We start from the raw sequence: 14,068 nt of genomic DNA on the forward strand, positions 1-14,068 counted from the left end.
GGGAGCATGTGCTGCTCCCTTTGAGGTGGATGTTCTAAAATTTATTAGTTTGGCTTCAGTCATTTTTCTATTCCTCCGACTAACACCTGTTAACAGGTGGACCTACCTAAGTTAGGAGCCCAGTTCTCCTTGTTTCCCTTTGTGTTACTGCAGTTTGAAGCTATTTTAGTCTTTTGGAGGAAATAATGATCCCAAAGTGACTTAAAATAACAAAGCAAGTGATTGTCAATTATGTTACCTTGAAAGGCAAATTTTGGAAACCCAAAAGCCACCCTTTGAAGAACTGTAAACATTAAAACACAATTAATAGCAATAGAAGGCAATATCATCTAATGGTTTAGAAAACAGGAATTGGCTTCAGACAAGCTATGGCTCTGTGAAGCCCTCACTTGCTGTGTGATCTTGGGCAAGGTACTTCAGCTTGCTGAGTTTCTTCCCCTGCAAAATGGAGACAATACCAGAACCCACCCAAGAGGATGGTTTTGAGGATCCAGTGACAGGATGTATTTGATCACTTAGTGAAGTACCTGGCATACTAGAAATCTTCAACAATGTGTGGCTACTCTGATAGCTATTATATGAGAATATCTAAAAAGTTTCTTCCACTCAGGTTATGAAGACAACTGATAAAAGCAGGACAGAGAATGACATGTTCAGGAATAGCAAAACAAAACAACAACAACAAAAAACAACTTCTTACAAAGAGCCAAAAAATGTCAGTCAACAAGCCTGGCACTGTGGCTCACACCTGCAAATACCAACATTTTGTGATGCTGAGGCGAGAGGATCACTTGAGCCCAGGAGTTCAAAACCAGCCTGGGCAACATAGTGAGACTTTGTCTCTACGAAAGTTTAAAAATTCACTGGATGTAGTGGTGCATGCCTGGTCCCAGCTACTCGGGAGGCTGGGGTAGGAGGATTGCTTGGGCCCAGGAGGTCAAGGCTGCAGTGAGCCCTGATCACCCCATTGCACTCCAGCCTCGGTGATAGAGAAAGATCCTTTCTATTAAAAAAAAAAAAAAAAAAAAAAAAAGGATGTCAACGGATTTCACTATTTAAGTAAAGAGGATATTCATTGGACTGAGGAGAGGTTAGGAGCAAGCTTTTTTAGCCTCTCAGATGCTTAGCTTCCTTTTCAATACAAGAGGCTCTAATCCCAACATCACAGGTTGTTGTAAATTAAGTTTACACCTCGTCATGCTTGTAAAGTACTTAGCATGACACCTGGCACGTAGTAAGCGCTCAATAAACAGTAGCTGCTGTTCCCACTGATGTTACTGCTTTTATTCTTCTTCTTGAGCCAGAGCCTTGTCATCCAAACCGGTTCTCAGGCTTTTCTAAATTCTGTGTCAAGTGAACTTCTAGGCCATTTAAAACACAAAGGCAAGGCCAGGGGGCCCCAAAAGTGCCCCGGATTTTCAAAGGGAACGCCGGCATCTAGAAAGTTGTGATGCCCTGGGCATTCAGGGTGGAGCAGTGGGGAAGCCCTTGCCGCTGGGCCCCGACTCAGGACTCAGGCTGGTCGTCTCGGGGGGCACGGCCCAGACCACCGACGTGCCTGGTGGGGGCACGAGCCGCTGGGCGTCCACTCTGCTCGGCCCCGGAGGTGTTCCCAGGTACCCCAGCCTCGCGGCGTTTTCAAGTGCTGGCTGCGAAGCTTGAAAAGGACCCGCCGCTGGGCCGGGCGTTTTGTGTTTGCCAAACAAAGCATGAAGGAAGAGTGAGTAAAGGGGGCGGACCGGGCGCGGCACAAAGGCCGAGGGCGGGCCCGGACTGGGGAAATACAGTTCAGTGGGCCTGAATTGATACGCTCAGCCCCTAAAGCCCCGGGCTGGGCGATCACAGGGCATGAAGGCCCAGCAAAGAGCACTCTGCTGCATTGATCCAATCCCGAGAGAGCCAGCGAGAGGTTTCGAAAGGGGAGGCGGGCAAGGACCGGAGGGGGGCACACAGGGGTCTGTAGGAGCCGCTGGCTGCGGTTAGGCACTTTTCTTAGAAATGAAGGAATCTCCTGAACTGGGCAAGGACCGTCCAGATGGAGCATGTCCTCGAACCCAAGGGACCAGGGTAGAAATGTCTGCCCCCGTTTCTTTAAGAAGCAAGAACGCTGCGAGATCACCCACAACAAAGATGTTCTCTCTTCCTCTTCTGTAAAAAATGCAGGGCGAGGGGTGGGGGCGCGGCTGCACCGTCTCTAGGGCTCTCCCCTGCCCCCTGCATTCTACGAGTCTGGAGATGCACAGATGACTCTCGTCCTACACCATGCACATACATACCCGGCACCTACACAGCATCTGCCATTGTTTATTATTGGAGGGAGGGACAAATTGGATAGATGATGGGAAGGACACATGCATAGATGTGTGGTTCAACCAGATGGGTTCTGATCCCTCAGTTATTGTCTAATTCACATTTTTGACTGGAGGGCTTTGTCTCATATGAACATTGTTATGGAAGTTTTGTTTTTTCTTTGTACCTTCTTGTCTTTTCCAGATCATTGAACATGTTTACAAAGTATGCAATCAGAAAAAAATCAACGAACATTGTTTACAACAGAAATAAAACAGACAAAAGGAAGACGTATCAGAGACCATGTAATAATAATGCTGATATCATACATGTTACCAGTAACCAGCTATTCTTACATGTGTATATCACACACATTGCTTTTCACAATCACCCCATGCTTAATACAGGACCCAGCACACAGTACTTAATAAATGGCTGGATGTGCCCCTGCATGGTGGCATGCTGGTGGAATACAATGCCTTTGAACAAATGAAGTAGCTGAGGTTCTAAGAAGCTAAGTGTTGCAGCCAGGAATGAATCTGCCAAATGCAAATCCAGGCCTCCTTCCCCAATGCCCCATAGAATCCTGAAGGGCTTCTTCAAATACAGGCTATTTTATTTCACTCTTCTGTGTTCATTTCTGGACTATGAGGCCCCAGATTTCCTTTCTGAAGACAAAGTTTGTTTGTTTTTGTCGTAATGACACACTCGGCATCATTAAGTGTCCGTGAAGAGGAATCTTTTAGTTGCATTAGAAACGTGGTTTGTGACCACTGAGAGCCTTGGGAAACGAAGCTCTCCTAGCAGGAAGAGGCAGGCTGCTAATGAAACGGCTTTCTGGGGGCGGAGTTTCTGCATTCTCTTAGGGCAGACTTGAGCATTATTGCCAAGGAAAAGCTTAGGCCATGTCTGAACTATACACACTGTGATTTGTGAGTATAAACAGTTCAGATCTGAGCAAAGCAGTTCCTACCCAGAAAGACTTTCCCATCCCTAGCTGCTTTCCTTGGTTTGTAAATTGTAATTGATACAAAATACTTTAAACTCGGCCTTGATTTGAAGTTTACTGAGGGAATCAGGCCAACTAATTGAGCAAGAATATACTTTTTGAAGTTAAGTCAGCATTGTTTAAGCAGTTTTGACATCCTTCAAACAGGTTTGCACCATAATTTACTGCAATTCCTTTTTTTAAAAAAATATATTGATTCCAATTTTATTGCTTGAAAGTATTCTCTTCCTGTATTGTCAGTCAGAACAGTCATCATAGTAATAAATATCAATCTGCTACTTTAGTTTTAAATTTGGCTCTTACACGTGGTTTTGTGAAATTCTTTAACCTCCCATGAAATATTTTGCTTTAAAATGCATCATGCAGATCCATACTAATTTAGCCCATCTGTTTTGATGAAAAATTTATTGGCTCTAGTATGAAACAGGACATGGATATTTCCTTGCAATATCTTCCTCTCACTTAAAATCCCAAGAATGAAATAAGACCTCAGGATTGCATGAGATAATTTACATACTAATTAGATAGCATGGTGCAGATGAGAGAGAGAGGCAGAGATAGAGAGAGGCTCTGGTTGCTAACATGGCTTCAAACTAGTGTGATTGTAAGTTGCTTATCCTCCCTATGTCTCAGTTCACTCATCAGTCAATCACTGAGGGCCATTAAGAGGATAAAATTAGATATGATTGAAAAGAGCCTGGCATAGTAAGTGCTCAAGAACTTTTTCTCATGTTTTTCTCTATTCACCACAGCCTTTAACTTCCTCCTTTGTAGAAAATGATTGATTTCCTCACCTGTAAAATGAGGATAGTGACACAATAAGAGGAGCATAGTACAAGATACTGATAAAGAACATAGATTCTGGACTCAAACTGGCTCAGCCCCATTACTAGTTGTGTGACTTTGGGCAATTAAATCAATGTTCTTGCTCCTCATTGCCCTCCTGTGTAAAAAGGGAGCAGTCAGGGGTTCGTTGTAGTACCCACCACCCAGGGTAGTTGCCAGTATTCAGTGAATGAATGCACTCAGCAAAGATCTACCTAAACTTCTTTCGCATGCCTGTGAAAACCTGCAGACCCCTTTTCAGAAAAATATATACATATACATATACATTCTTTTTTTGAGACAGAGTTTGACTCTGTTACCCAGGCTGGAGTACAGTGGTGCAATCTTGACTCACCATAAACTGCACCTCCCAGGTTCAAGTGATTCTCCTGCCTCACCCTCCTGAGTAGCTGGGATTACAGGCATGTAAAACCACACCAAGCTAACTTTTTGTATTTTTAGTATAGACGGAGTTTCTCCATGTTTGTCAGGCTGGTCTCGAACTCCTGACCTCAGGTGATCTGCTTGCCCCAGCCTCCCAAAGTGCTGGGATTACAGGCTTGAGCCACCGTGCCTGACCAGAATAATATTTTTACATACATAAATGCAATACTTTGGATTACAAAGGGAAAACTATTTATAATGAAATCAAGTTATTGATATATTTTTAAAACAAATTTGTGGTATACATGCTTTCTTAGCATACTGAATAAATAACAAGATTTAGCAGTCTGTCTAATATCTACCAGTATTTCAAAGCAATAAGGAAAGTAAGTGGTATTGTGAGATAACTACAATAACTGTAATATACTGGAAAAGTACCTATGATGCTTCTACTGGTAATAAAGTTGCAGGTATTGCAAATGTGACTTTGTTTGTTGCCTACAGTCATAATGGAAGGAAAGGCTTGCTTTCATTTAGAGGTCAGTGTAAATTAATTTTCTAATTTTGTTAATTTTGTTGTAATTTTTCCCATCTAAGTTTATGGACACCAGATTCAGAACAAAACTCTGCTTAGTACAATACATGCTAGCTACTATTACATCAGAGGTAGTGTAGATCGGGTAAAATAATGAATGTGTTGCCCATTGCACACATCAGGCATTTAATACATGGAAGATATTTCCGTTGTTTGCAACTGTAACATTTCATGAAAGCAGTCATAAACAATACGTTTTAAAAATAGGCAGAGCTGTCTTTTAGTAAAATTTTATTGACAAAAATAAGCAGCTGGTAGACTTGTTTGGTCCATGGACCACAGTCTTCTGGACCCTGTATTAAAATACTTTTTCTTTTTTCATTGCACTTTAAGTTCTGGGATACATGTGCAGAACATGCAGGTTTGTTACATAGGTATACATGTGTCATGGTGGTTTGCTGTACCCATCAACCCATCATCTAGGTTTTAAGCCCTGTGTGCATTAGGTGTTTGTCCTAATGCTCTCCCTCACCTTGTCCCCCGCCTCGACAGGCCCCGGTTTGTGTTGTTCCCCTCCCTGTGTCCATGTGTTCTCATTGTACAACTCCCACTTATGAGTGAGAACGTGGTGTGAAACATCATTTCTTGAGGACTATTGTATGCAACTTAAAACATTTCAACTTATACTTTGTCAAATACTTGACACAGGACTCAACTGGGGAATGCTGTGAACATCCTTTATAAAAACCAGAAAGGTTGGTTTTTATAATGATAAATGATAAGCAAATGATAGCTAACCAAATTAAATTGACTTTACTTGGTCTGTTATCTGCTATAATGTCTAGAACTGCCTTGTCTATGAAAACACAGAAAAATGTAAAGCCAGTAACAATGATAATATTCTGAGTAGTTAGAACCAGCAGCATGTTAATAAGTGGGGAAAGTAAATGACATGGAAACCATTCATGACAGCATTACCTTGTACCTGGAGCTTTCTCCTAAGGGTTGTAACTACTCTGCAGCTGTTGCTTGCTTGATACACTGTAGGTATTCAGTATATACTTGTTAGTTGATGGACTCTTCTGATGAGTCTTCAAGGAAGAAGAGAAGCAGGCATGTATTCTTCTGGAAATCTTAGTATTTCTATTGTGTAGAGTGTTTTGGTATTTCTAGGGCTGAGGAAAGGAAGGCAATGCAAGGTGAAACAGTTTTTGTTTCAGTACAATGGAAAAGGAAAGGTACTGGGATGGCTGCTCTTCAGATAGAAACATTTTATGGCAACAAAGATTATTGAGCAACTACTGAGTGCCAAGTGCTAGAATGAGATGGGGTCGAGGGGAGGAGAATAGCCAGTGGCTTTTGCTTCTCCTACAAAAAGTTAAGTCATGTACCTAGAACAGAGGAAGTGGCTGTGTTGAAGAAAGCAAGAGGACAGGTTAGAACTAGAGGCATTAAACATTCCAGCCAGCTGTGTAAGGTCGAGTATCTGGAACTAATATCTCTTGGTGTCTTTGTTTCTGGCCCCAATGACATCCATTTTCTTTTTTGCTGTTTTGTTTAGTACTTGCCTTCAACTGGGGGGAAAAAAAGCCTCTTGTGCAAAAGTCATTGAGACATTATAAACGAAAGGGACCACATCATTAGTGTGTATGGTTGGACTCAGAAATGGCTTAAACACAAACACAGCAGACTATAGGCAGCTCTTAGTGTATAACTTTAGGAAGATCCCATTCATGGGGTAAAAGAACATTCCGAGTCTTCAGTCCAGGTCCCAACACTAGAAGCTGCCTTTAGCCATAGAAATCATCACCAATGATTTCTGCTTCCTCTGACTGTTGCGGTTGGAATATTCCCACTGCGTCTGCCAAGGCAGCATGGCAGAGCTAAGCTACAACCCTGGAAGAATGTTTTCATAGGAATCATGTTATCTGGAGTCTTTAGTTTTATACATGCCAAGTCCTACCTGTTCTCTTTTCTTAAGCTGTTGGGCCTGCTCCTATACCACACAGCTGGCACTCCTAAGGAAGTGCACGAGAGAGTTCATCTCAGTCAACAAGGCACCATTCAGGTCTTTGGTCCCGAGCCATTTTTTGCTCTGCACTAATTCCCAGTCTTTTTTCATTGTCAGTCTCACCTTTATCCTACATTGCTCACGTTCAGTATTGCTTCCCCAGAAAACACCATTGGCTCCTTTTTTTACTGGTATCTAAACTCCCATACCCTGTGGAGATGGGGTTTGATGAGGCTCTCATGCTAAGAGCTGTTTGTAAGAATATCCTGTGTATAGCTACAAAGCATGCTCAAATTGAGATGGTGTGCAGAGAGGAGAAGCAAGTGGGAACTCAAAGTCAATAAAGCAGAGAAAGGCATGAAAATGTGTCAGGAAGATGGGTAGGCAGTGAGGGGCAGTTATTGAAAGTCAAACTATACGGTTAGGGAATAGAGGCACAGCGAAATGAGAGTCAACATTAGCATATTGAAAAGTCAAGCCAGCAAGAGGACAAGTCTAGCTGGATATCTGAAATTAGCATTATTATTGTTATTATTATTATTGAGACAGGGTCCCACTCTGTCACCAAGGCTGGAATACAGTGGTGCCATCACAGCTTGCTGCAGCCTCTATTTCCTGGGCTCAAGTGATCCTCCCACCTCAGTCTCTCGAGTAGCTGGGACCACAAACAGGTACTACCATGCCCAGCTAATTTTTTTTTTTGTAGTAATGAGATCTTGCCATGTTGCCCAAGTTGGTCTTGAATTTCTGTGCTCAAGTGACCCTCTCATTTTGGCCTCCCAAAGTGCTGGATTTATAGGTATGAGCACTACACCAAGCCCACACAGGCATATTATTCATGGCCAATCTGATACCTCCTCCAACTATGGCATGATACATGGAAGAACCTGATGGATTTAGAGGGCCAAATGGTAGACACCACTGTACGAGTTAGGCTAGCCTACGTTGTGCTAACTACCCACCATTTTAGTGGCTTTATGTAATACACATTTCTAGTTCATTCATGCTACATATCATACACGGGTTGTCATCTAGAAAGAGGTTGCTTACATTAATAGCTTATCAACCATTGAATGTTCTGGCCTAGGATTGCCTCACACCACTTCTGCTCATGGTTCATTGGCCTGAGCTAATCCTATGGTCCTGCCCATCAATTCTTCTTGAGCACTAATTGAGCTACAGACAGCACTCAGATGATATCTATGGCTACACCAGGGCCTTGACATTGACAGAGCCCCTCGGTGAATGGCACTTTGTCCAGGTTCACTCCAGCTCCACACTTGGGTCTTGGACAGTAAAACTTCTAATACAACAGCTCATCTTCTGGCCACATATAACATTACTCTATGGGAAAACAAACTCTGGGTTTTAAAAAGTCATCTCACATATTGACCTTGAAAGGTTGCCTATTAGTAAGTTGGAAATGGCCTTAGTGATCCTAAGGCTAGGATGGTCATGTGGCAAAATTGTCCCACATGGGAGCAATGACAATTTATAATAACCTTCTCCTCCCATGTTCCCTCTCCCAGTGAATGGCACCACCATGTACCCAGTTGTACAAGCCAGAACTCTCTGCTGCCTTCTCTGCCACCAATCTCTCCCTCATTCACTATACTGCAATCCCAATGGATTTCTTTTCTTTTTTTTTTTTTTGAGATGGAGTCTAGCTCTGTCACCCAGGCTGGAGTGCAGTGGCATGACCTCCACTCACTGCAACCTCTGCCTCCTGGGTTCAAGAGATTCTTCAGCCTCAGCCACCCAAGTAGCTGGGATTACAGGTGCATGCCACCACGCCCAGGTAATTTTTGTGTTTATTAGTAGAATCGGGGTTGCACCATGTTGGCCAGGCTGGTCTCAAACTGCTGACCTCAGGTGATCCGCCCGCCTTGGCCTCCCAGAGTGCTGGGATTACAGGCGTGAGCCACCCCACCCAGGACCAGTGGACTTTCTTCTGTCGCTTATATACTCCAAGCTTGTTCTTGTTTCCGGGTCTTTGTATTTGTTGTTCCTTCTGCCTGGCATATATTTCCAAACTACCTTTAATATTAATTTAGCTATCCCTTACCTTTAGGAATGTAGATGAACTCACCATCATTGGTTGGTGACTCAGGGAAAATCACTAGAATGGAAGCTCTGTGAAAGCAGGGACTATTGTGTGCCCTTTGGAATTCAGTAAGAGCTCAATAAATACATGCTGACTGGATGAATGGCCATAGTGAGTCACCAGTGAAGGCAGTACAGAGTGCCTCTTTTCACTCTATACTCTTGGGTATAATGTATGACCTGCTTCATTTCACTGCCAGTTGGGGCAGTGTAAGGGTACAAGTGGCTTCACAGAGTTTTCTTCCATGCTCCTGCCCTCCTCCTTTGGGTGGAGATTTCAGACTCAGGAGCAGCTTCCATGGTTTTTGTTTGTTTGGTTGGTTTTGTTTGTTTGTTTGTTTGTTTTTCGCCTCTGTCTTGTAGACCAATAGCTGACCTCAGGCCCCAGTGCTCTGGAAACGACAGACTAAAAACCGGTTCTATTATTTCTTCTGTGAAATGTATTTTAATATAAAAATTTTGGGATCATGCACATTGTTTCAAGTACACGTTTTCCAGTAGGTTGAGTTCAATATCTGTCTCCTCCCCTTCTCTCATCCCCCACCTCACATCCACCAGACTGTAAACTACATAAAGGCAGGAATTGTATATATTTTTGCTTTCTACTCTATTCCTAGCCTCCAAAAGTAAGGCTGGTACAGAATTAATAAGCATTCAACCAATGTTTGTTGAATTAATTAGTGAGTCCAGAGTTGAGTTACCCCTCACTCCTGGTTTATAAACCATGTTATACACAGAAGAGAAATCCTCTTATTTAAGCTATGATCCCTGGCCTTATTGTTTAGTTAAGGTTGATCAAGCTGTACTGAAAGTACTTCACCTGACAGGTCAAGTAGAGCTTACTTTGGTTATCCCATATGGGCCACATAAAGTGTCACTGGGATCTTAGAGAACAAGAATCCCGTATAACTTTCAAAATTTACATACAGCCAAGGTGGTGGCTCATGTCTGTAATCCCAGCACTTCGGGAGGTCAGAGGGAGCAGATTGCCTGAGCTCAGGAGTTTGAGACTAGCCTGGGCAACATAGTGAAACCCTGTATTTACTGAAAAGACAAAAAATTAGCTAGGTATGGTAGTGCAGACCTATAGCCCCAGCTACTCGGGAACCCGGGAGGCTGCGGTGGGAGGATTGCTTGACCCAGCAAGGCAGAGGTTGCAGTGAGCCAAGATTGTGCCATTGCACTCCAGCCTGGGCAACAGGAGTAAGACTGTGTCTCAAGAAAAAAAAAGTTAGGGCCAAGTGCAGTGGCTCATGCTTGTAGTCCCAGCACTTTGGGAGGCCAAGGAGGGCAGATCACAAGTCAGGAGTTCGAGACCAGCCTGTTCAACATAGTAAAACCCCATCTCTCCTAAAGATACAAAAAATTAGCCAGGCATGGTGGCGCACACCTGTAATCCCAGGTACTTGGGAGGCTGAAGCAGGACAATCACTTAAACCCGGGAGACGGAGGTTGCAATGAGCCAAGATTGCGCCATTGCACTCCAGCCTGGGTGACAGGGTGAGACTCTGTCTCAAAAAAAGAAAAAAAAATTATATACCTTCTCCTGTGATAATGACAGTGACTGCAAAAGTAATAATAATAATGATGACATTATCATTTATTCAGTGCTTGTTATATGCCAAGCACCTTGCTAAGAGGTTTCCATGCATTGCCTCATTTAATCTTAACAACAGTATGAGCTCCTTCCTCTCCATGGCCTCAGTTTCTCCTGCAAGTGAGTAAGACACAACCCGGTGACGGAGGGCAGGGAACTGAGAAAGCAATAACCAAGAGCTACAGCAGGAAGATTCTCTGCTTCCCAGGAGCTAGTGACTGATTCCTTTGTTAAAGCATTCTTTAATGCTGAAGATGAGTATTAAAAATACATTTTCAATCTATTCAGTGCTGCCAAAAGGAAATGCGTCCATTTCCCACTTACCATATTGGAGTTGCTTTAAACATAATTCCTATATATTCCAATGGGAAACTATTCATGGAACAAATTCAAAAATTAACAGTTGGGCTATTTTGGCCTCCCTGGCAGGAGATACTTGTACATTGACAGGTAGATGATTTCTAGAGGCTTATGGGCCTGGTGGGCAGATTTTAAGTTAATGGCCAACCTTCCCTTCCCTCCCTCCTCAGGCTCTTTCTAAGGAGAAAGGTGTGCTAGATGTATCATGGAAATTTCCCTCTTGAACCTGCCTGTGTTTGCCCACCTGAGCCTCAGAGATGTTTACCTTATTGTGAGAGCTGTTATGGTGCTGTATACAAATGGAGCTCTCTTGTCTACCACTTTCAGCATTTGATGAATTTGTTTTTGAGGCACCATCCTTCAGAACTTTTCATTTGATTACTTTTCCTTTGATTTACCTTTATTCCAAAGCTTTCTCATAGTCCTCATAGGAACCAAGACAAAGTATACAATTTGGCAGCGAGTAAACTGGGATTTAATAAGTCCCCTGCACAATCCAGCATGTCTACAAATAACTTGTAAGATTAGGCTCCCCAGCTTTATTTGGAACTGGATGCAGCTGACCTCAATAATGAAAGTTATGATTCCCTTCTGAGCATTGCTTCATTAGAATCCCCTTACAAAATAAGAAATAAGACTCATCTCATCAGCTCGATTTTATGGCATCTGATTAGACCACTATTTTTCTCAGCAGGTCCCTTTTCTTTAAACTGTTGACTGTGGATGGTCTGCTGAATAGAATGAACTTTGGACCACTAAATTGCAGCATTATGGTTATTTTGTGTAATTTATGAAAAACGGGAGAAGCCATGATCACTTACTTCTTGTTGCTAATGATATCTCCATTTATCTGAACAGGTGTGGGTTTGGAATATTCGTCCCCCTCCCAATACTCTACCTGGAACACTGCCCAAGTAGAGACTCCAAAAAATAATATTGAAGGTATAGACTCTACAGATGGTAAATTAAAAATTTACGGCACCTGCACACATCTTCATGAATGTCTACTATCAGCAGCCTTTCAGGAAGCTATGCATTTTAATTATGTTTACCTAATAAGTCCCTCTGTTTGTTGTTTGACTTATAATTCAACAAATTTGGTGAAAGCCTAAGTGGGCTGTCAGTGTAACGTCCTCCGTTAGTATATCATCATCTCCCTATTTTGATATATAAGGCAAGGTGTTGAAATTATATAATCATTATTTCAAGCATTATGATTTAAGTGCTACAACATGCCAGTCTTTTGTGTTTAATGAGAAATGCACAGTCGAAACCACATTACAAATGTAAAAGCTATCCTAAAACACTATACTCCACCTGCTTGGTGGGATAGGCCAGAGAAATGGACATGGCTCCCCTTCCCAGAGGATACTTTCTACCTGAATCAGTGATCTTCCAAAATAGTGACTTGTAGAGGCAACAGATTACCTCTAGTGATGGCCAGATGTGCTTTTCTCAAGCATCTGGGAGCTAAGAGATCAGTGTGGTGAAGTGGTGAGCAAAGACTTGCACTTCAGAGTAAGCCAGAACTGGGGTTGCATCAATTGATGCAATTGGGGTTCTATCAATTGATGGCCTTGAGACCTTGGGTAAGTTTTTCCTCTTCCTGAGTCTTGGTCACCTAATTTGGAAAACAGGGATGTGAATGCCTCCCTCATTGGGCCATTTTAAGGGTTAAAGAAGAGAGCACATGTAAAGTGCCCTAGCACAGTGCCTGATTCACCATAGACACTCAACAAATGTTAATAAATGTTACCTCTAGGGAAGCAAAGCCCAGCATTAGGGGTCAAACCTACCTGACAGAGTCTCTGGTCATTACAGGATATCTCAGGACATTTCCAAAACAAAAATAGTTTCACTCAACACTCATTTTAGAAATTAGTGTTCGAATGCCTAGGGAACTGATGATAGGGCAGGTATATGACAAAGTCAGCCTGAAGTCCAACAACAAAAGGGGTTTCTTCTCTGGACAAAATTAGGCTCAAAGCTCTTTTTGGTTACGATCTACATTGGGACATTGGACCGGCACCTTTTGACAGTGACATAAGCCTTCTCTAATAAGTAACATTACCCTTTGCAACTGGCTTTTTTGAGTGGAATGATGAAGTTTGCTTCTGTATGTGTGGGCAGACAAACATAACCTTGGCACTGATAAATATTCAGTAGTCTTTATGTTTTCACACTAAGCGGCATTGAAAAGTGGTCAGTTTTTTTGTTTGTTTTTGGTTCTTAGAGAGACACCTGTAATCGTGCTGATGCTCATGTGCTGAAAATTATGACCTCAATAGAGAAGAAGACACAATGTTACAGCTCTTTTAGAATTTGTTTAGCAGGTTTCTCAGTTTTCCCTGGAAAACACTAAAAAAACAAAGGAGAGGGGGTGCATGAAAGAATGAGCACAAGATAGGAAGCATCTTACAGTTTATAAACATCTGAACACTGGATCTCTATAAAGATTCTGTGGTTCCATCTCTACTTGACCACAGACATGCTCCTTCAAAAATCTGTGTTTGAAGTTATGTTAGTAACAACTGATGCCCATCCTGCAATGACTAATCTAATTCTCAGCACAGCTGAAATAGTTTTGCTTTCTTTCTCTAGGTCTGTTCTATACTCCTAACTCTCCAGGAGTTTTCAAGGAATAAAATCTCTTCCAAAAGATTTCTGTTGCAACAACTGGACCCAGTTGTTGTGTGAAAGCTGAGTCCCACAATCATAATCTAGGTTAGGAGGTTATTGTTGTTAGTGGGGTCCTCCCTTTCACCAGGCTTGTGTTTGTATTGGGGAGCAGGCAGTTTTTGCTAGAGCAGCACTGCCATCTCTCTACACTTCACCTGGTTGGTGGAATGGGCCAGAGAAGTGGACATTCCCAGCACAGTCTCTCCTTTCACATCAGCTCACCTGCCCAGAGGATACTTTCTAACATCTATACTGGGCTCTGCACCAAGGATTCAG

At 42.6% G+C, this 14,068-nt stretch overlaps 1 non-coding gene across 1 annotated transcript; it reads left to right on the forward strand.

The window, feature by feature from the left end:
- Nucleotides 1-13,412: 13,412 nt before the first annotated feature.
- On the forward strand, nucleotides 13,413-13,474 carry LOC118150797 (U7 small nuclear RNA). The gene has a single exon (XR_004738933.1). It is a non-coding gene; the product is annotated as a U7 small nuclear RNA (small nuclear RNA).
- The last annotated feature ends 594 nt before the right edge of the window (nucleotides 13,475-14,068 follow it).

This window comes from Callithrix jacchus, chromosome X, assembly GCF_049354715.1.
Source record: "Callithrix jacchus isolate 240 chromosome X, calJac240_pri, whole genome shotgun sequence".
In the NCBI taxonomy this organism is placed as follows: domain Eukaryota; kingdom Metazoa; phylum Chordata; class Mammalia; order Primates; family Cebidae; genus Callithrix; species Callithrix jacchus.